At 37.2% G+C, this 22,599-nt stretch overlaps 1 protein-coding gene across 1 annotated transcript in view; it reads right to left on the reverse strand.

The window, feature by feature from the left end:
- LOC137403967 (uncharacterized) overlaps positions 1–4,141 on the reverse strand; it is a 73,009-nt gene extending 68,868 nt beyond the window's left edge. Inside the window, exon 1 of the mRNA XM_068090110.1 lies at positions 4,086–4,141. The gene's annotated coding sequence lies outside the window, so the exon portion shown is untranslated. The remainder of the gene's footprint in view (positions 1–4,085) is intronic.
- Between the last annotated feature and the right edge of the window lie 18,458 nt (positions 4,142–22,599).

The following is a 22,599-nucleotide window of genomic DNA, read 5'->3' on the forward strand; positions in this document are numbered from 1 at the left end:
AACAGTATTACAAAGCCAACGGAAATTGATCAAATTACTAATTTTAAATTTTAATGCTGTTTTTTTAATAAATAATATATTTTAAAAAAGATCTATCGAAGGCCGAATTATTTCGGGATTTTCGGGATCCGTACGCTGAGACAATGCTCGTATTCCGGGCTTTTACGGATTTCGTAAGCAAAGGGTTAACTAGATCAAAACTTGGTGAAGTAGTCTATAATGTTTTCTATTTATTTGTGTAATAGCCAAGGAAGAATCCACCAGAGAAGGAGCACTGAAGTGTTTCACGACAACAGAAGATCATGAAGCTACCAACTGGAATGGCAAGGAGCTTACAGGAAAACCCTGTGGAATTTCCTGCTGTCTCACTAGATGCTCAGCTTGTGTATTATAAAATCAAGTACCTGAAGCGCTATAAAACACTATACTAGTTATGGTGTATTTAATGTAGTTCCAGCCGAAGATTACGAACATTGTCGATAGGAGCATATATCTGGAATGTATGATGGTATTCAGATGGTAAATGAGACCATTTTATATTATCTTAAAGATGTAGTTGCGTCAAAAAAGTCAATTAGGACCCATAAAAGGCTAAAATATCAGCTACAATTTGATGCCATTTTTGTCTTTGTAGACCAACCCTGTCCAGAGATATATGCGTTTGAATGAGGCCCTCTTTTAAAAAGCTCACGTTCTAGCGGGTGCCTATTTCGTGACGTCACAAGCAAGGTATCTGAAACGAAACCACGAGCAATAAATATGAGGTCGATTCGTTAGCCAATCATGCGTGCGAAACTTTTATATAGGCCGTAATAAATGTTATCACTCGTAAAACGCGTTGTCTGTGATCTCGAAGATTCTCCTCATTAGAGAATTCATTCTCGTTACTGATTCAACGCGTTTCAACAATTACTAAGTTATACATAGTTTTAAAATGGCTTCAAGTTCGAGCGACCGCTACTCAGAGTTATCTGAGCAACTTTTAGTAAAAGATTAGAGTAGACAGCCTATGGCCAAAGCTGACAGGCGTCAGCAGCGTTTTGTTGCAGAAAAAGACAGAATGGAGGTAAATTACCTTAGAGTCTTCTATACTTGAGTAAATGTAATATTTTTTATAGTCATAAATACATATACTAATTAATAAAATGATAATTCTTTGCTATCTCCAATCATCGTTTCATAGCTTATCTGCCGTTTTACCTAGCTATAACATTTTTTTCGAATTTTCTTTGGTAAATTAGAGTCATGATTACAAATTATTTTCACTCGTAGGAAGTGGGTAAAATCGATTGATCATTGCAAATCTTTAATTTCCAGAACCAAAGCTTCGAATCGTTGGCTTGGCGTACTTGTGCCTTTATTAAATGTTTATTCGTTTTTAAAATTACACTCGCAATCTATTTAACTCCCAATTTGGAAGCTGTCAATAGATACGCTTTAGAATGACATATCTATGAATGACATATTTATTGCATCTACTCTGTTTACATTTACTTGTTTTACTGATTACAGAATGTTTATGTCGTCCCACCAGCCGAAGAAGCTTTGTCAGTGTGGAAACTGCCATAAAGGAGAAAGCGAGACTTGAATGCGTACTGGATGATGTTTTGTTTGAGTTTGTTGCAGTAGATGAATTTGTCTTATTGTATCAGCTAATACTATGTGAGTGGCCACGACTTGATGAATATTTTTAATAAAAGCTTTATGCCGAGATGAAAATATTTTTGCTTGTAAAAATTATATAATAAAATAATATTGTTGAAGATAATGTAAAACATGATTTGCAGAATATTGTAGTGAATCGGATATGGTATATGGGTGTCCGCAGAACTGGAGAATGTGAGTTCAAATCCAGTTTGCAGCAGACTTCTCATCCTTAAACCTCTATCCTTGTCTATATTCTTTTCAAAGAGATGGCTTGCTTATTTCACTTATTTAGTATTCGGTAAGAATACTACTAGCAATGATATACAGCAATTTATACAGCTGTATATCATTGCTACTAGTAAGAAACTAGTACGTAGGCAATAGGTAATAGGCGACATAATGTGGGCGGGGCTTATGGGAGGCTGTATATCGTTTGTATGGGTAGCTGCAGAACTGCTGATATAAAGACCGCGTTCTACATAAAGTGACTTGACAGAATTACCGTAGACCGGTAGAATTGGTAGTCGGTACCCAAATGTTTACACAACATTTGGAGAATGTGAGTAGAACAAATTTTCAATTTTCGTTATTTGAGGCCTTTGAAACATTCATAATAATGCATCTGTAGCAGGATTTAAAATTTTATTCTAGCCAACATGAGCAAATACAAAATAAGATATATGCCAATAGAGCCGCGTAAGACTAGACTTTTATCGCGAATACCCGATGTGAATACGAGAGATAGAGACAGGTTGCCAAACGCGTGACATCATTTTGGGCAAGTCTGGGCACGTTTTGGTGGCCTGAGCGTTTTTACGGCGATCAGATTTTTTCGGTTTTAATCTTCAAATATCTTGGCAATGCGATCGCGTAACACAACAAACAACATATCAACTGATAGAGAAAAAAAATGCTTTCTTTTAAGATCAACTTAAATTTGACGCAACTACATCTTTAAAGAGAGTAGCTCTGACTATCAGGTCATTAGTCGGCAACTTATTAGACTGAGTTCAGCTGTACTAGAAGCTTACGAGTCATGGTGTGAGAAGTTGACTCCAGAAGAAGACGATAGTAGGCCATCTCCAGCATATTATGGTATGGAAAAATCCAGTATGCATGGCTAAACATATGTTTTCCTATTATGCTTTCCAATGTACACATGTATGCGGATAACTGGCATATCTTCAATATGTTTTAAAACAAAATTTTATTGTTTGTTCACACCGGACTATTATAGTATATTACCTGTTAATTGATGCCCTGATCCAGTAGTAACTACTGTTTTATTAACTTTTATGTTGCATGCATTTATATAGTTTAGCCATCATGTATTTCTAGTCAGTTTGTTTGCATTAGTAGAATATGCATCAAGGCAGTGTGTATTCAGCTGTACTCAGTGTGTACTTTTTCTTTATACAATTTTGCAACTTAGTGTATTCAACTTTTTCAACGGTATTTGGTACATATTATATTTCGTTTAGAGATGCTATGTAAATCTAAATAATATATAACTTTTACATACAACATACAATTATAATACCTTCTCATAACTCTAAGCTTTAGTTTGTATGAAGTCATAAAACTTTTATGTAGCCATGCTAATACTTGCTGTTCAAATCCATGAAGTTGAAATAAGATAACTGTTTTGTAGCCAGGCTAATAATTGCTGAAAAGTTAGGTTCTAACATGTATTTAATAGAAATATAACTGTTTTGTGGCTGGGCTAATAATTGCTGAAAAGTCAGGTTCTAATTTGTATTGTAATTAGAAGAAAAAGTATAACTGTTTTGTGGGCAAGCCAAGACAAGCTGTAGTCATATAAAATAACGGCTTTGCAATGTAGTACATACGTAATAGTTTGTAATAATAAAAGTATCAATATACAAGCTCTATTCAAGAGTATACTAAAAACCATTTACAACAGCCTACTACAACTATGCAGTACAGTTAGCATTAGCAGTTTTGTAGTTCCGTAGAAACGACCTTGTCAACGTGCAGTTATATAATAGGCGCCAAAATTTATTTCTGTGTACATTCCGCAACCGAGTTAGGAATTGCGGCTAGAAACTCGCAAATCGTTATCTGTTTATCGACCGTCGGCCATAGTCCTTGTTCCGAGTAAACAACAATAATAATATCGTTAGTTCAATATCAAAATATATACAGAATTAGCATAACTTCATGAGTACAATTTATAATATAATTTAGATACTATTATTAATACACGAACAAACATAAATGGAATAATAAGAATGAAAGTGTTACTGTGTTCATTTAGCTGCGGTATTTATTGGTAGATCGGCGGCTATTGAGTTACACAGTTCATTACAGCAGAACATAGATTAAAAAGTTAACAAATCAGATACCTCTATGTTTCCCCTTGTATATTCAAAATTACCCCTAGTGGGAGGGAATTCTCCCTAGCTATATGGTCTTACTTGATTATCCGTATCTAAGTTGCCCCTCCTTCCGTCAGCCGCGCCCAGAATGTCTTCGATCTTATCATAGCCTCCGCTCCAACTACTCTCAAGTTTCTTGGCCAACCGATAACATCTTTCTCCTTCTTTTGTCCTTGACCTCTTTAGTCCAGCGTCGTTTAGGGAAAGTACGCGACTAACTGAGCCTATACAAACCCATCAAAAGTTCCAAATGTAATGAACTGTGTAACTCAATAGCCGCCGATCTACCAATAAATACCGCAGCTAACTGAACACAATAACACTTTCATTCTTATTATTCCATTTATGTTTTGTACACCACTCTATTAATGTTCAAGACATGGTGTCAGTTTAAACTTGGACTAGAGAGATTTTACATGGATTAATATAATACAACTATCTATATTACATTACTTACATTGGCTTTGCTTACTACCGCGATGGCTAGTGAATATCAGTTTTTGGCTCCCAAGTCATTGGCAGGAGTTGATTTACCAGCAGAATGGGAAGTTTACAAAGAAGACTTTACACATTTTCTGGAAGCTATTGATAAAGACGGAGCCGATGATAAGGTAAAGATAGCTCTATTGTTACGAACTGTTGGAGAGAGAGGCAAAGATATCTACAAGACTTTTACTTATGCCACTAGCCTGTCTTGACAAGCTGTTGTTTTTGCGTAGTTGTCCCCCCGTCGAGCAGCGAGCAACAACAGCTTGTCACAAGACGTACTGCACCTGATGCATCAGCTGCACTTATAAGGAGTTGTTCTCTTCCGTCCACGCGGCTCGGCTGCGATGTTATTCCAGTCGCTCCATTGGTAACCATAACGGATTTCACGCAAAAATTTATGTAGAAAAATTAAGATAAGAACGTTTAACTGGCGACCCCTCTCTGCAGCAAACTTTATTAGAATTTGAGAACTTAGGCAACAACAGCGACTAAACATGTCGTTATTTGTGCGCTCAGTCAGTTTTATTTCTATTTTTGTATCAGTCAGTTTTATTTGCTCTTATGGATTTTATTTTGAGTTTATTATATTCTTATTTTCTACATAAATTTTTGCGTGAAATCCGTTATGATTACCAATGGAGCGACTGGAATAACATCGCAGCCGAGCCGCGTGGACGGAAGAGAACAACTCCTTATAAGTGCAGCTGATGCATCAGGTGCAGTACGTCTTGTGACAAGCTGTTGTTGCTCGTCGCTCGACGGGGGGACAACTACGCAAAAACAACAGCTTGTCAAGACAGGCTAATATGCCACCGGCAAAAGTAAGGATGTGTATAACGATATTATAGAAAACTTTGACAACTTTTGTAAGCCGAGGCGTAACCTGTTCAACTCGAGAGACCATTTTTTCAACTGCAAGCAGAATCACACAAACGTTGATGAATATCTGACTGAGTTGAGGAAAAGAGCATGTTACTGCGAGTTTGGTGAACAGACTGAAACGTTAATACTTCACACAATGGTTATCGGCTTAGATGATGCAAAAACAGTAGCTAAGATTAAGCAACTGGAAAATGTTGAACTAGATAATGTTGTAAAAATGCTCAGACGTCTTGAGGAAGCTGCTAAATGCGAACAAAAGGAAGAATCTGTCTCTATTGCTGCAGTACGTAACAACGCTCAACATAGGACTGAAAAGCCTAAAACACACCAGTCAAGTACATGTAGTAGGTGTGGAAGTTCGCCCAGACATTCCTTTGACTCATGCCCAGCAAAAGGACAAATTTGTAGAAACTGCGAAAAGCCTAACCACTTTGAGAAATGCTGCTATACACCAAAGCGTAAAGCTCGTAGCCATGTAACGCTCTTTTTGTTGGATGCATTAAAAGTTCTACAACTAATCCTGCAGACTTCACTACTAACATTAGTATCAATGACACTACAGTTTCAGTGCTGTTAGATACTGGTGCTGAATGCAACACACTTCCTGTACAGTTAGTGAACCAGATGAACCTACCAGTACAAAAATGCGCTACTACACTATACTCTTATTCCGGACATCAGCTTGTACCACTTGGCCAAGTAACAGCTACTGCTAACACAAATGGGAAGAGCTTGCCACTGACATTTATGGTAGTACCTGAAGATAGGAGAGCAGTGTTAGGTGGCAAAGCATGTGTCACTCTAGGACTGTTGGCAAAGCTAAACCAAATACAATCTCCAGGTAATACTATCAGTAACACTTTCAACCTGGATAGTTATTCGGATGTATTTGATGGGCTCAGCTGCATAGAAGGCGAACATTCTATAGAGTTAGATCCTGCATACACTCCTGTTGTACACCCTCCACGAGTTATACCTGAACCAGTTAGAGATCAGGTGGTAAAGGAGTTGAAAACAATGGAATCATTAGGTATTATAGTTAAGATAACTGAGCCAACTGATTGGGTAAATAGTCTTGTACCAGTAAAAAAACCTGATGGTAGTATTAGGATTTGTATTGATCCAACGAACCTAAACAAAGCTGTTAAAAGGGCACATTATCCTTTACCTACTATTGAATCTGTTACAGCTAGAATGCCTGAAGCTAAACCTTTTAGTGTATTAGATGCATATAAGGGTTTTTGGCAATTGAAACTAGACAAATGTAGTAGTCTTTTAACAACTTTTAATAGTCCTTTAGGTAGATATGCTTTTACTAGATTACCTTTTGGAATTAAGAGTGCTCCTGAGGTATTTCAGGCTGCGATGGAAAGGCTCTTTAAAGGTCTAGATGGTGTGGCAGTAATTATGGATGACATATCAGTGCATGCTACTACTCTTCAAGAACATAAAAATAGACTAAAGGCAGTATTAGAACGTTGCAGACAGCAAGGACTGAAGTTGAACAGAAAGAAGTCTCAGATTGCAGTATCTCAAGTAAAGTACATAGGCCATGTTCTTTCAGCTGATGGAGTGAAGCCTGACCCCGGCAAAGTTTCTGCAATTCACAACCTAGAACCTCCAGTTGACAAAACTGGTGTACGAAGAATCATAGGTATGGTCAACTACCTCACGAAGTTTGTGCCGAACCTGTCCAAGCATCTAAGTGAGCTTCGCAAAATGACTGAGAAAAGTTCCGAGTTTGTTTGGACACAGCAACAAGATGAAAATTTCAAAAAGCTAAAAAGCAAAATTTCATCAGCTCCTCTTTTAAAATACTATGATGTCAGCAAACCAGTTTTCTTATCTGTTGACTCTTCTAAATCGGCCATTGGTGCAGTTCTAATACAAGATGGAGAACCAATCGCCTATGCTTTCAAAGCTCTTACAGATACAGAGTAGAGGTGGTCACAGATTGAGAAAGAGATGCGAGCTGTTGTGTTTGGAGCAGAACACTTTCACAGATACATATATGGTAAACATATCACTCTTGAGACTGATCACAAGCCACTTATTAATATTATAAGTAAACCTATCGACAAGATACTGCCAAGATTACTCAACCTAGTTTGGAGATTGATGCCTTACGATGCTACACTGAACTACAAACGAGGAGAGGAGTTATACATAGCTGATACACTGAGCAGAGCCACTTACAAGGATAGTGAACGGACCATAACTGATGAAATCTTAAGTCTCAACCGCCTTCCTGTTCTACATTCTACAGAAGATCAACAAGTTGAGCTTAAAGATGCTACATCTAAGGATGCCCAACTACAAAAACTCTGCAAAGTGATCAGTGATGGTTGGCCTGATAGCAGAAAAGAGTTAGACGAAGACCTTGGGCCATTTTGGACTGTGCAGCATTCACTCACTGAAATTAGTGGCTTAGTATTTAAAGATCAGCAGATTGTCGTTCCTAGAGCTCTGAGACAGCATATGTTGAACACAATACACCAACCTCACTTGGGACAGACTCTAAGCATCAAAAGAGCTAAAGAATTTGTATATTGGCCAGGAATGTCATCTGAGATCATAGATACGGTTCAAACCTGTGACAAATGCTGCCAACATCAGAGAAACCAACAAAAAGAATCGCTTCAGCCTGTAGATACTCCAGAGTTGCCATGGCAGACTGTAGGAATGGATTTGTTTCAGCATGGCAACCAACACGTTCTTATAGTAGCAGACTATTTTAGTGGTTTCATTGAATACTCAGAACTCAGCAGTACTACTAGTTCATCTGTAATAACTCATGTCAAATCCATTTTTGCCAGACACGGAATACCACTAAAGGTTATAAGTGACAATGGGCCACAGTTTTCTAGCAGTCTGTTCAGGGAATTTGCAAGAACATGGAAATTTGACCACCGTACATCAAGCCCTCGATATGCTCAATCTAATGGACTTGCAGAACGCTCTGTAGGAATACTTAAAGGACTGCTAACAAAATCTGATGACCCATACTTGGCTCTACTGAATTACAGGAACACTCCTAGAGGAGATGGCATACCATCACCAGCAATAAGATTGTTTGGCAGAAGCACCAGAACACTACTACCCTCTACAAAATCAGCTATGGAGCCAGGTCAGCATTCACTCGACACATATGATGACCTCCGAGCAGCTAAAGCAAAGCAAAAGAAATTTTATGACAGTAATGCTAGAGATCTTACACCTTTACAAGATGGAGATAAAGTAAGAATACGCAACTGCACTAGCAATTTATGGCTGCCAGGAATCATTGTGAAGACAATTGGTAGAAGCTACTTGGTAAAGGACATGGCTACTGATGTAATATATCGACGTAACAGGAGACAGATTAGAAAGGATGCCGAAAGCAAGACCTGTATAGACTTACCTGACGACATTGAGCTTAGAGACATTCAGCCAGACAACATACATATAGCTAATCAAAACAATCAACCTAATGCTAATAAGGTACCTGTTTGTCTAGAACCTGCTGCCACACCGCCTCGACTTCCTCGGGTTAGAGCACGACCATCTCGGTTTGACGACTACATTATGTATAATTGTAGTAGACAGTAGTGATAACATTATGATAGCTATGTGTGTTGCTAGTCTGATTATTTCAATTAGAATTGGATTTCATCTTTTTGTTTTGTAGAAGAAAGAGAGATGTATTGAAGTTATGTGCACAATGTATGTTGCACTTAGTAATTACCTGCCCTTACTTACACTTCCTGTTGTATTCGTCACATCCTTGTATTGCATCAGCATTGCGACATATTTTATTCTTACCGGTGTTGACTCGTTATTGACTGGGTCAGTCGATATTACACTCAGCAACAATACACTTGTTATACCATGTACACCACTCTATTAATGTTCAAGACATGTTTGTTTGTGTATTAATAATAGTATCTAAATTATATTATAAATTGTACTCATGAAGTTATGCTAACTCTGTATATACATGTATTTTAAGATTGAATTAACGATATTATTATTGTGTTTACCCGGAACACGGGCTATAGCTGACACGGCCTTTTGTTAGCTTGTCCGTGTCCGGGCAAGTTTACTCGGGTTTTGCCCGCAATTGTTAATATATAAAAGGGGCTCGAACTTTATAGCGGGCAGTTGGTTTTTGGACACGATACGATACAATACAACTATTTTATCCGCAACCAGTCTTATTTATTAAACCGGATTATTATCCGGGGGCAATTTGATACGTGCCGGTATGTACTCTAAGGACATAAAAACCGGACTACAATATATTACAGGGCTGTCGTCCGGACTACGTAACACAACACTCAGTGGCCAACCTAGTCAATAACAACAGGTAGTAACGGACTGGGTACAACTTTAAAGGTAGTTGCACGCAATCCATTACACAAACAAGCATCGGCCGCGCCCACTCTTATAAAAAATTACAATTTTCAAAGTTAGATCTCGCCAATGCATATCTACAACTAGAGCTAGATGATGCTTCCAAGAACTTGTGTGTCATAAACACACCATTTGGTCTCTACAGATATGAGACCATGTGCTTTGGAGTTGCTTCAAGTTCAGCACAATTTCAGAGATTCATGCATGCTCTGACTCAAGAACTTCCTGGTGTGGCTGCTTATCTCGATGATCTCATCATAGCTGGAAGCACAAAGAAAGAACATTGGGATAACCTAAAACGGGTACTAGCAAAACTGCAAGAACACGGTTTTAGTGTAAGGCTTGACAAATGTCAATTTTTCCAAAACTCCGTGGAGTACTTAGGCCATGTTATTGACAAGCAAGGTAGACGCCCTTCTGCTTCATATATTGCTGCCCTTAAACAGCTGCCTGTGCCCCAAGATGTTCAGCAGTTGAAAGCATTCATTGAAAAAATAACCTACTACAGTTGGTTTATTCCTAATATGGCAGAAAAAGCAGCACCGTTGTACTATTTACTCAGAGACAGTGTACCATATGTCTGGAGCGACTCTTGCCAGCGGGCCTTCATCCAACTTAAGAATGATGTTGTTAGCGCCACTCACCTATCACATTATGACCAGACTAGAACATTAGTGCTTGCAACTGATGCATCTTCTTATGGAGTGGGTGCTGTACTCTCAATGCAGGACATCAATGGTGACGATGAAACACCAATAGCCTATGCCTTCAAGACTCTCACTGACTCTCAGAAAGGATACACCCAGATAGAGCGGGAAGCACTCTCCATTATATATGGTATCATGAAGTTCCGTCAATTTCTCTACGGAAGGAAGTTTATTCTGCTAACAGATCATGAGCCTTTAGTAAGCATCTTCTCTCCAAGCAAGAACATACCCACCATGACTGCCCAACGTCTTCAAAGATGGGCCCTGACTCTTATGGGTTTCCAGTATGACATAAAGTACAAACACACGTCTAGACATTCTAACGCTGATGCATTTTCTCGACTACCACTTGGTCCTGACAGACAGTTTGATCCTGCTGAAGAGCTGGAGAGTCAAGAAGTTTCACACGTGCTGAGAGAAGAAGTAGAAACCCATCTAATAGACCCTATGCTGATCCAGCAGTCCACTAAACAGGATCCTGCACTCCAAACTGTCTCCAAATGGATTTCCGAAAGATGGCCTATAAACAAACCCAAAGGGAAAGAATTTCACAAATTTTTGGAGCACAGAGACTGCTTCACCATACAAGACGACGGGGTGCTATTAAGAGAGATGCCAATTTCAGAGTTGTTGTACCCAAGGCACTACAACCTGCAACACTAGAGACTCTACACACATTCCACTGGGGAGTGATGAAAATAAAGCAGCTGGCTAGGCGTTACATATGGTGGGAGTCAATTAATTCTGACATTGAGGCAATGACAGGCTTGCGTGACATCTGTAGACAGCAGGCCCCTGCGCTTCCACAACACTACACTTCATGGCCGGCATCAGAAGATACCTGGAGTCGCATTCACTTAGATTTCGCCGAGCCATTTAGAGGCAAGATGTGGCTTTTGTGCATTGACGCATTCTCGAAGTTTCCTTAAGTCGGCATAATGGACATTGGGCAGACTACAACTCAGCAAACAATTCATGTTCTCAAAGATATATTTAGCTTGGAGGGCCTACCAAAAACAATTGTTACAGACAGGGGCCCACAATTTGTATCTAAAGAGTTTGAGGAGTTCTGTAACCAACATTTTATTCAACATATCACCTCCCCTGCTCAGCATCCAGCATCTAATGGCGAAGCCGAACGCTTTCTACAGACATTCAAGAAAGCAGTAAAACAAACTGTATGGGAAGAATTCAGCTAAAGGACAGTGTACGTCTTGCGCTTGCCACCTACAGAATGCTCCCAAGCCTTAACTGGAAAACTCCTTCCGAAATGTTACATGGGGGACAACCAAGATGCCTACTTTTCCTACTTTTCCTAAAAAATAGATATTTTTTGGATTTAGTGGGCTTGTCTGGTGCTGTCTTCACCAAGCTTGTCTGGCGCTGTGAAATGCCTCACCTTGATGTCAGCTGTTGCCTTGATGTCAGCTGTCACCAGCTGTCCAGACTGTCAGCCAGCTGTATGCTTGTTTGTCAGCAGTAATCTTGGATGATAGCTAGTCCACTTTCATACATATTCAAGTGTCTACTAAAAAGTCATTCATGCCAAGCAGCGGCTCTAAATGGTCCATAAAATCATTTGCATGTTTTTATTAAAACTAGTACTTTAACTGAGAATGATAACCTCCCGTTTTCTGCAGAATGCTGAAGGGTAGCACTTCATAGAATCTGTTATTAACTATTTTACAGCTGCTTTATTTAGTTTCAGGAAAAAAATAAGACTTTTATTTTATTTGGTTAACTCTATTGCTAGCCGCAATAGAGTTAACTCTCCATAGAGTGACAGTGTTTAGCCGCGAATAAATTAATCCGCGAATATGCATGAAAAGGCAATTTTCACATAATTTAACTCCGCGAATAAATTCATCCTTTAGGGTACGTACTGGACATATTAATAATCGGTACCAAAATAATGTTTACCTTACTGTCAGAGTATACTGGTATACCTAATATAGATATACATGGTTTTTCTTCCTAAGTCCGGTAAAAGAGAAAGCGATATTCTAAGGCCAATTATGAAATTCTGGTTATTCAAATTAATTTTGAGAACTTGCACCAACTTGACACTTTACGCTGTATGGAATTTTTTACATAATACAACGTCTCTACTTTTCTGTTTTGGGATTGTTCTCAGTTTATAGCAGGAATGATTCTACCACAATTACAGTACTGTACCAGTAGACGCTTTTATAATATAAACCTCTCTTTACATAAATTCCATTTAGTGTAAAGAATTCAAAGGGCAGTTTTTGCTTTGTATTACATAAAACATACGTGAATAAAGTGTTAAGTCGGTGCAAATTCGCAAATTTAATTTGAATTACAAGAATATTGCGATTAGCCTTAAAATTATCATATTTTCTCTTGTAGCACTTTAAAGAGAAAATCACGTATATCTCTACTATATATACAAGTACTCTAGTAGACTAGTGTGTCAGGTGTACCAATAAAGCACAGATGATAATAACACCACAATAATTTAAAAAGGACTGAAGTTTAAATTTCGTTAAAAGTAATGTTTTATCCTAACCTCAAAAAAAGCTGTCGATACATACTATTAATACCACAGTTACTCTACAGTCATTAAATTACCAAGTTATGTTTTTTTTATCTATCACAAACCCATCCGCATCTACGTAAGAGAATAGTCATAGAACAGAATAGTCATAGAGCATAGTGTTCTCATTATACAATGCAATGCGCTCGTTGAAATGATGCAATGCTAGTCCCGCAGCAACTGTCATGGAAAAAAGTATAGATCAAGCTATTCACTACAGCCAATCAACATCGCTGATGTTGTGCAAAGGGCACAGGCTGTCATGGATGTTCGGCGAACTATCGGCAAAATTTGACAGCTGGAATACTTTCCGAGTTAACCACAATGCTTGAGTGATGCGTTCGGTTTACGGTGCACATAGTCAGTAAATAATCGCCAAAGAGAGACAACCCCGACACACAATGGGTGAGTCCTTAGTGAATTTTCGGTGGCGTTTGCAGTTGATATGCTGGTTTTGCTTGGGTATTGATTTTGGTTAGGACAGGAGAAAGAGGACATTTTCAAGAAAGATGCCCACACAATAGGAAATGCTTTGAAACACTATTCCAAGACTGATAATTCCAAACTACAGCTTATTTGTGATGGCTGCGATTAACTCTTCGTGTTTAAGCTTTTAAGAGCTTGTAATCACATTTCTACATATTTTGCACTTACATGTAGAACACAGCAGAGTAAGACATGGTGAACCTTTCGATATCAAATAACTGTAATGTGAACTTTATTGCAAGTTAACCTTAAATAAATAATATTAAATATGCATCGATAAACTGAGAAATATTTCTACCAATTGATATCTATCCCTTGCAATTGATCTGCAATGATATTATAGCTTTTGTCATTTTTTGCAGTTTGTTGGCATGTTCAATTTTATTTTCATTCTAAATTTGAAAAAATATTTTTATTTTACATTTTTGTTTAACATTGTTGAATAAAAACTCATTAAAAGGAGACTATTAACCCGCTCTGTTATCGATTATTTTTATAGCGTTGCTTTCAAAGTGCATCTACAAATGTAAAGTTAAACCATTTTTTATATAAGTACATGCACTTTGAAGTATCAAGGTACTATTATCTATCTAAGTATCAAGGTACTAAGTATCACTACTATTAGCCTGAAACAAATAACAACTATTTCTATGGGGTTACAATATTTTTAAAGTTTTAACGAGAAAAAAGCGAAAAGCATTAGAGTTGGACAACAAGATAACTAATTGTTAAAAATGTAAACGATTCATTATTAATACAATTTTGTGGCCATTTTTCTACTGATCACTTGATATTATGGGTTCATAAAGATCAAAGATAGTCAAAGTAATGGTCAGATGGAGGTGGCGTTCAAATAGAGGTGGCTTTCAATTAGAGGCTTTATGGTATTAGTCAAACAGCTTCACTTTAATTTGGAGTTGTTGTCTTGTGAAATAAATTTTGTTCTGCTTGTTTGCACATGAAAATTTGTGCAGATTATTGTTGCTACTAGTACCATGTGTACTATTAAAGGCTGATTCAAAGGACAACACCGTATATCAAGATTGTACTCTTGACGATTATTCTTTGACTACAAGATTAAAGCTGTCAAACTTTCGTGGTGGTCCACCGAGCATCCGCAACACCCTGCACACCGCACACCATTTTAACAGTGATTTGCGGTCGCGGATTGCTTGATAGATATTTGATAGATAGATAGATTTTGATCTACGCTCTCTTTCGACAGTTGCTGCGGGACTAATATCTCATCGTTTCCTTGACTGCATTGTATAATTAAAATTCTATACTACAGGCTATTTGCTGAAGTAGACGAGGATGGATTTGTGATAGTGTGAACATCGTTATCACACAAATTTTGTCTATTGTCTTTTTGTCTTTGTCTATATATTGGGAACTAGCACATATATGGAATATATATTGTAAACCAGCTTTATCTAGGCAATTTGCTACACCTAAGCAAATTGCTGTATGTATTATCGCTGCTAAGTTTTATATGCACAGAGCCTTTGTAGAAGCTTGATTAAAATAACATTTCACAGTCAGCAATCAACTTCTCACCTCCGGATAAAATCAACCAATAAACGGTTGAAACTTTGAATGATTATCTTACTTCACAACCAAAAAGATTGCAAGGCATAAATTGGGTTGTCACATCTTGGCCAATTAAGTTTTTGAAGATGCATCCGTTTTAGAAAGTATTTACCTTTCTAAAAAAAAAGGTACATACTTTCTAACAACATATTAGTAACAACACCTTGCTGTTGTTAGTAATATATATACATGTAGAAAAGATTTCACAAGTTCAGAAGTAGTTACAGTTAGATTGAACTACAAGGTCTCATACTGACAAGTGCTAGGAGGTTCTGCCATGGTTCTTATGCTTACAACACTTTTAAGATAACTTCATGAACATCAAATATTCCGATATGTTTTGATTTTTACGTTTTGAAGTAAACTAATAATACTTGCTAAGATAGTTTCCTCGGAACTTTTAGCTTTTAACCCAAATTGCATTTACTCGATAGTTTTTTTGCTAGAAGTCTGCGAAAGTTAACTGTCAATTTTATAATCAAGAGCATGTACACGGTCATTAAAAAGATAGATGCCAAACTTGTTAGGAGAGAATAAACAGTAGTTATATTTAGTAAATGAGAAATGATAAAAATGAAATGAAACAGGTATGAAGGAGCTGCAAGGCCCAGTCTCGAAAAGTCGGTGTCATGTGTGTAGTCATAGTAATTTTGTCTGTCATATGTGTCGAAGTCTGCGTATAGCTAGATGTAGTCGGGTCGGTTTGAGTCGATTCCGTCCAAGTATTCATCAAGTTAGTCCGAGTATTTGTCGTAGAGTCAATAGTCGGATGGTCGGGTAGTGCTAATGCGTATGCCCTGAAGCTATTTTTATTTCCGTAGTCGCGAAAACATTGCATGGGACTGGGCCTTGCAGCGTCGGTGGAGTTGGTTGAAGTGGTGATTGAAGTACTGGGATCGGAAAGTGTAGAGAAATAAGAATTGTTCGATGAACTTGCGAAGAAACCTTCTCTCAGCTCATGAAGACTTCCTGTCAAAGGGAAAACGGAGTTGACTGTTTACAAACAGATTTAATCACATTATATTTTTTTGGCGTTGACGACTACCATGAATTACAAACCCGAAAATGATGGTTTTGTTTCAGTGCATAAAAAGCAATATTTGAGATCACTTGAAACCAAAAAGCCTATTAAAGTTATAACGTCACACAATTCAGATGTCTATAGATGAACTGCTGACAATGTTGTAAGTTCTGCACACGTTAGCAGGACCACATTATAATCAGCGACTCTTAATTCTATCTGTAGAGAAGCCATCTTTGTTAATTTACTTTTTAAGTCTTCCATTAACCTTTCCAAGGATCTGCTTGAACACAAAATAACAACTCAGATGATTACTAGTTACAATAAGCAGTAAATTTGACATCCACACTTACTTTTCGTGCCATCCTGGTGGCATCCATACTTATGGTTGCATATTTTGCAATAATTATTCTGACATCGATATTGACAGAATGATGACGTCATCTGGAATGATACTTCAGCGTCAAAGTCGTGATCTTCGAATGATTACAATTCGAAATCTAAAATAAAAATAGTTGAGCTTCATGAGTTATCATCACTTGTCACTGTAGTTATTAACGAGTCGAAAAATCTTTGGCCTAAATAATCTAATTCAATTTAAAAGAGAAATTAAATAGCAAATTTGTAAGTAAACAGCATTTGTATTAGCATTGAACTTGTGACTTTGTACAAAACTTACATCTGAATAAGGCAGTGGTGACTGGCTTGTAAGCATTCTGGTTACAAAGGATAACAACTAGAAATCTTCGGAAAGGCAGCTTTTGTTGTCGCTTCTGTCTATTGCAACAAGATCTGTGACATCACTAATTTCTGCAGAGTTTATGACCTATAAATAATGTACTCTTATTGCCCTTTATTATGCATATAATTTGATGATGTAAGAATTTGAGCTGGTTTAAAAAGTTGTAGGTTTTGAGCAAGCGTTACAAAATCAAGTTAAAGCCATTTGAAGGTTGTAAATGATTAAAATTGATTCTTCTAGCTATATATTGATTAATGCAATTAGGATCTTCTCTATAGGACATACAGTTGGTATCAGCAAGGGAAAGTCTGTACTCTGTAGTGGTCAGTGATAACCTGCTAGCACTGCTGCCATGCAGCATGTAATCAACCAATTACGTTCTATACTAAAGCCGTGTGAAATAATAGCATGATTGTATGGAGGGTAAATAAGCTTGGGTCAGGAGACTACAGTAATATTGTAGTATGTTAGATGAATGTCCAGTTTGTTGCTGTTTAGAGATAATAAGACCGTGAGACACAAAACAAAGGAAATTTATTCGCTACGGGTAAAGATCACCTGTGCTAGTTGATAATTTGTGCTTCAAGTGTGAATGTTTTATTCAATGTAATTAATATAGCCATAATCATTCATCGCTAGGGTCAGTTGAACGATCATAGTGTACAGTAGAAGCTTCTTAACGCATACCTTCTACATCGTACATTCCAGATAATGTAAAGAATTTATGTGGAGTTTTTTCTTCCTATTACGTAAAAAGTTCCATATAACGTGAAGTGTCGTCGGGCCAGCTCTCAATATCGATTTGTATGGTACCGTGTATCGCTGCACTTAAGAGGAAAAACGACGTGTGTATAGCGTTATATTTATTATATATACAACCTGTGTGACATTCTAGTTCGTCATGATAGATCGTGATGTGTGTCAACAAAATAGAGGATAGGGTAGCTGCGCAATGTTCGTAAATGCTTGAAGTCGATCTATTGGTGCAGGCGTTACAGCGTCGGTCGATCAACCTGAATGTTACGAGTTGGAGTATCGTTGAAAGTTATATTTTATCCTAACCTTGACCCTTCCGTACAAATATACGATGAACAGGTAGTACAGTTTTTTTAAAAATAAAAATATTTTTCGTCTTGGTTTCAGGTAGACGTATAAAATATTTGTTATTAGTTTTACTTAGCAGAACAGGCTTTCCTGTTTAGCAAATTGTTGTAAATGACCGTCGAAGATGTGCGTTTCCCATCAACTTATTTTATTGTGAAATTACCGCAGTCATGGTTCATAAAACGAGTAAAGTGGATCAGAGAAAAATGAAAAGTTGTCGATGCAAAACAATAATATTGCAGTTACGGTACAGCCCACCAATTAAAAAGTTAAAGGTTGACTTGCAACAAAATTCACATTACAGTTATTTGGTATCAAAAGATTCACTATGTCTTACTCTGTTGTGTTGTAGGTGCCAAATATGTGGAAAGGTGAGTACAAGCTCTTAAAAACTTAAAAACGAAAAGCCGTCATAGATTGGAATTTCTTTATTTCTCTGACGTAGTCACGAAATTTGGTTATCGTCTTGTCACGTGTTGTTCTCACGGGAATTGAAAGGCCAATAAAAAGCTCAATAAAGAACTTATCGTAGCCCTAGTTTATGACAAACACTTCGGGTTTTACCGAAGACCCCGTATCAAATATAGATGCTCGTTACTTTACAGTTTTGTTTCGGTCTGGTCTAATTGGCAAGTCGTAATCTAATCATGTGACCCAATACTTCGCAAATAATTTCTGCAGCACTTTTCGATTATCACAAGTGACAACAGGCTCGTCATGATTATCAGACAATGATATGTACTCCTTCAAGCAAAGGCTAAAAAATTAAACGAACTTTTACGGTAAGTTATAAGATGTCACGGCTAAAAGTGACAGCATTACGATGACGATAAAACAGACGCGTAAGAACAATAGACATAGTTTTATTGAATGCATGAAGTATATTTGGGAAAATATTTCGACGAATAAGGTTGCATGAAAGCGTAGACAGAAACCATCTCTCACAACTACATCACATTTGAGCCATTTTGGAAAGGGAATCTAAACTACGGCGGTCTCGTGTGGCTGCTATTTTCTGTTCGTTTTATAGCTTTTAAGAGCTTGTAATCACCTTTTCACATATTTTGCACCTACGACACGACAGAGTAAGGCATGGTGAATCTTTTCATACCAAATAACTGTAATGTGAATTTTGTTGCAAGTCAACCTTTAAGCCAAGTTTTTTCTTTTATTATGCCCCAAGAAATAAGTTTCGAAATATCTTGGAAGGGATTCTTTGAAATTATCTTGGAACACTAATATCCACGTGGATTTTATCGTTTGTATAACGTAAAATCCCTGGAACGAACTATTTACGCTGTAGGAGCGCCTATGGTATTGGTTGAGATCGCTAGTTTTTTCAAGTCTGGAGGTACTGAGATCAAATCCTTTGCGAAGCGGATTTTCTATTGCTAGGTTTTCATCACTATAATGGGACACGGAGGTGACAGATACAAAGACAAACACTGAGATTTATATACCCCTTCGGGGCAAAATTATTAACAGAGTTATATATCGTGAAAGTTGTCTTTTCATGCATTTTCATGGACTATTTTATTCGTGGAGGAACGCATACGCGAATAAGTTAATCCGTAAATCCAGCTAGCAATAACAGCCAGTTCACACTCGTATAACACATGTTTAACCTTATGTATGACTTTTTTATTCTATAGGTAGACGTATCTGCAATGCAAATTGTATACATACCATGTCTAAATCAAGACCATTATATTCATTTTCATCATCTACTTCAGCATTAGAATGAGAAACTGCAAGAGCGATTTATGACGACATGCTGAATTTTGAAAAAAATGTCACAACCTTGGATAATTTTGTAAAGAATTGCGATGCATTGGCAATGCGTGCAATTGTAACCCCTGATGATAGTTACAACAAAGTTTAAAGCTCAGCTATGTTTACTGTCTACGCCGGGAGATTATTCTTTAATTTTATGTCCTAATTATTCTCCCCTTTTTTTCAAGAAAAAAGCCAACAACTAATTATTTACAGATTTTAACCATTCGCGGAGTGTCTAGCCACGAATTTTCAACATGGTTTGAAAATATCATGCTGTAGTGTATAGATTATCATAAATAATTTATTGTTTGTGGTGAATATACACATTTAAGCTTGAGTTGTCACACCTTGGCCAATTAAGTTTTTGAAGGTGCATCCGTTTTAGAAAGTATGTACCTTTCTAAAAAGAAAGGTACCTACTTTCTAACAGTGGTATTAGTAACAACACCTTGCTGTTGTTAGTAAAAGGAAAAATTTCACAAGTTCAGAAGTAGTTACAGTTAGATTGATCTACAAGGTCTCATACTGACAAGTGCTAGAAGGTTCTGCCATGGTTCTTATGCTTACAACACTTTTAAGATAACTTCATGAACATCAATTATTCCGATATGTTTTGATTTTTATGTTTTGAAGTAAACTAATAATACTTGCTAAAATAATTTCCTTGGAACATTTAGCCTTTAGCCCAAATTGCTTTTTCTCGATAGTTTTTTTGCTAGAACTCTGAGAAAGGTAACTGTCAGTTTTATAATCAAAAGCATGTACACGGTGATTAGAAAGATAGAGACCAAACTTGTTAGGAGAGGATAAACAGTAGTTATATTTAGTAAATGAGAAATGATAGAAATGAAATGAAACAGGTATGAAGGAGCTGCAAGGCCCAGTCCCGAAAAGTCGGTGTCATTTGTATAGTCAGAGTCATTTTGTCTGACGTATGTGTTGATGTCTGCGTATAACTAGATGTAGTCGAGTCGGTTTGTGTCGATTCCGTCCAAGTATTCATCAAGTTAGTCCGAGTGTTTGTCGTAGAGTCAATAGTCGGATGGTCGGGTAGTGCTAAAGCGTATGCCCTGAAGCTATTTTTATTTCCGTAGTCACGAAAACATTGCATGGGACTGGGCCTTGCAGCGTCGGTGGAGTTGGTTGAAGTGGTGATTGAAGTACTGGGATCGGAAAGTGTAGAGAAATAAGAATTGTTCTTTGAACTTGCGAAGAAATCTTCTCTCAGCTCATGAAGACTTCCTGTCAAAGGAAAAACGGAGTTGACTGTTTACAAACAGATTTAATCATATTATATTTTTTGGCGTTGACGACTACCATGAATTACAAACCCGAAAATGATGGTTTTATTTCAGTGCATGAAAAGCAATATTTGAGCTCACTTGAAACTAAACAGCCTATTAAAGTTATAACGTCACACAATTCAGATGTCTATGGATGAACTGCTGACAATGTTGTAAGTTCTGCACACGATAGCGGGACCACATTATAATCAGCGACTCTTAATTCTATCTGTAGAGAAGCCATCTTTGTTAATTTACTTTTTAAGTCTTCCATTAACCTTTCCAAGGATCTGCTTGAACACAAAATAACAACTCAGATGATTACTAGTTACAATAAGCAGTAAATTTGACATCCACACTTACTTTTCGTGCCATCCTGGTGGCATCCATACTTATGGTTGCATATTTTGCAATAATTATTCTGACATCGATATTGACAGAATGATGACGTCATCTTGAATGATACTTCAGCGTCAAAGTCGTGATCTTCGAATGATTACAATTCGAAATCTAAAATAAAAATAGTTGAGCTTCATGAGTTATCATCTCTTGTCACTGTAGTTATTAACGAGTCGAAGAGTCTTTGGTCTAAATAATCTAATTCAGTTTAAAAGAGAAATTAAATAGCAAATTTCTAAGTAAACAGTATTAGTGTTAGCATTGAACTTGTGCCTTCGTACAAAACTTACATCTGAATAAGGCAGTGGTGACTGGCTTGTAAGCAATCTGGTTACAGAGGATAACAACTAGAAATCTTCGGAAAGGCAGCTTTTGTTGTCGCTTCTGTCTATTGCAACAAGATCTGTGACATCACTCATTTCTGCAGAGTCCATGACCTATAAATAATGTCCTCTTAATGCTCTTTATTATGCATATAATTTGATGATGTAAGAATTTGAGCTGGTTTAAAAAGTTGTAGGTTTTGAGCAAGCGTTACAACTTCAAGTTAAAGCCATTTGAAGGTTGTAAATGATTAAAATGGATTCTTCTAGCTATATATTGATTAATGCAATTAGGATCTTTTCTGTAGGACATAAAGTTGGTATTAGCAAGGGAAAATCTGTACTCTGTAGTGGTCAGTGATAACATGCTGGCACTGCTGCCATGCAGCATGTAATGAACCAATTACGTTCTATACTAAAGCCATGTGAAATAATAGCATGATTGTATGGAGGGTAAATAAGCTTGGGTCAGGAGACTACAGTAATATTGTAGTCTGTTAGATGAATGTCCAGCGTTGCACAGACATTGAAAACGTTCTTGCTCAAAATATTTATTTTTAATAAACATATACAACATTAATCATTACAATTTTGATACAGATAGGTGTAAACTTTATTTACACCAGTGTTGTTGCTGTTTATAGCTAATAAGACCGTGAGACACAAAACAAAGGAAAGTTATTCGCTACGGGTAAAGATCACCTGTGCTAGTTAATAAATCGTGTTTCAAGTGTGAATGTTTTATTCAATGTAATTAATGTAGCCATAATCATTCATCGCTAGGGTCAGTTGAACGATCATA

The sequence above is a fragment of the Watersipora subatra genome, chromosome 9, assembly GCF_963576615.1.
Source record: "Watersipora subatra chromosome 9, tzWatSuba1.1, whole genome shotgun sequence".
Taxonomy (NCBI): Eukaryota; Metazoa; Bryozoa; class Gymnolaemata; order Cheilostomatida; family Watersiporidae; genus Watersipora; species Watersipora subatra.